We start from the raw sequence: 2,176 nt of genomic DNA, 5'->3' as shown, positions 1-2,176 counted from the left end.
AAAATAGGCAAATTATATTGAACTAAAAATCTTCTGCACAGCAAAAGAAACAAACAATAAAATGAAGAGTCAACATACAGAATGGGAGAATGTATTTGCAAACTATATATCTGACAAGGGCTTAATATCCAGAATATATAATGAACTCAACTGAATAACAAACAAACAAAAAAACCAAATATCAGATTAAAAATGGGCTAAAGATCTGAGTAACTATTTCTTAAAAGAAGACATATTAATACAAATGGACAACAGATTTATGAAGAAATTCTCAACATTGAAAATATCCAAAAATACAAATCAAAGCCATATTGAGATATTATCTCATCCCAGTTAGAATGGCTACTATAAAAAAGATAAAAGAACAAAAGTTGGGAAGGATGCAGAGAAAAGGGAACTCATATACACTGTCGATGACAATATAAATTAGTGTAGCCATTATGGAAAACAGTATGAATGTTCCTCAAAATATTAAAAATAAAACTACCATATGACGCAGAAATTCCATTACTTGGTATATATCCAAAGGAAATGGATTCTGTATGTCAAAGAGATACCTGCCTTCCCATGTTTATTGCAGTGCTATTCACAGTAGCCAAGTTATGAAATCAACCTTAATGGTCTACTACAGATGAATGGATAAAGAAAATGTGGTATATGTAAACAATGAAATACCGTTATGCCATAAAACAATGACATCTCTCATTTGCAGCAACATTGATGAACCTGGAGGACACTATGTTAAGTGAATAAACCATGCACAGAAACACAAACACTGCACAACCTCACTCATATGTAGAATATAAAAGAGTTGATTTCTTAGAACTAGAGAGTAGAAGAGTGGTTACCAGAGGCAGGGGGATATAGGGTCATGGTGTGACTAGGTGAGGTTGACCAATGGATACAAAGTTACAGTTAGACAAGAGTAAGTTTTGGTGTTCTGTTACACTATACCGTGTGACTATAGCAAATAGCAGTGTATTGTGTATTTCAGTAAAATAGAAGAGAAGATTTTGAATGCTGTTACCTCAAAGAAATGATAAGTTTACCCTGATGGATATGATAATTGCTGCAATTTGGTTATTATACTATGTATAATCATTAAAACACCACAGCAGACTCATAAATATGTACAATTATGTGTCAATTATAAATAAAAAACAAAATAAAGTCCAGAGCATTCAACCACTGCAAAATGTAGGCTATATCTGTCCACTTGGGTATTTTCTTTATTCCTGTTTACTACTCTATTCTTTTCCTCAGTTCCTACAGGGAGGTTTAACGATGCCCTAGCCTATAATACTTTGAGCTATTATAGCTCAAACAAAGCAGATTCTCTGAAAGAATTGCTGCACTCAACTGACTTATGAAAGTCAGTGGATTGTAATTCTCTACCTCTAATAATAGAGTAAATTAAGCAAAAAATCATTAAAAGGATAAAAGCAAACATGCAAGTGTACATTTGAGGGACTATTTCAGACTATGAAGTATATGAAAAGTAGATCAAATTTCTTGACAGGCAAGGACAAAACACTTATAACTTCTATTTTTTCAAAATTATTATCCAAATTAGTTGTTGTGTAGGAATTTGTGTTATTTGCAAACTTATATCTTCACCTATGCAATAGAAATTATTCTTGTACGTTAGCTATTTTTCAGTGATGTTTAATGAATTAGCAGAAATATACATGGATCATACCATATTTAAAAGAACATTAAAAAATGTAAAATGAAGGATCACTTGGGCATTGTCATAAAATGAGATGTTGGTCTAAGTGAGTGTTTCAATAAATTAACTTTCTTCATTTTTTCTATTTTTATAGCAATACTTTAAAATTGCATTGCATTGTCTCCATAATAAATGGACTATGAAAGACTTTGTACATTTTTAAGTATCAATGACATCATTGTACACATTTTTATTGTTTGTGGGATAATAAAAAAAAAGTCCAAAGGGGTGATTAAGCTTCTAGGGCATTTTACCATTATAATTCTCAAATCTGCTTTGAATAATTGTTTCTCTATTTTATTCACATGTATGCAATTAGTAATCTTTTCTCATTGCTACATGTTTACCTGGCAGCTACTTTTATAATCCTCTTATCCAATAGCACCTTTTTAATATGCTTCTTTTAATCTTCTATGAGCTACAAAAAGGGATGGCTACTTTTAGTAG

The sequence above is a fragment of the Microcebus murinus genome, chromosome 5 (assembly GCF_040939455.1).
Source record: "Microcebus murinus isolate Inina chromosome 5, M.murinus_Inina_mat1.0, whole genome shotgun sequence".
Lineage (NCBI taxonomy): Eukaryota > Metazoa > Chordata > Mammalia > Primates > Cheirogaleidae > Microcebus > Microcebus murinus.
This window is presented reverse-complemented; position numbering follows the sequence as displayed.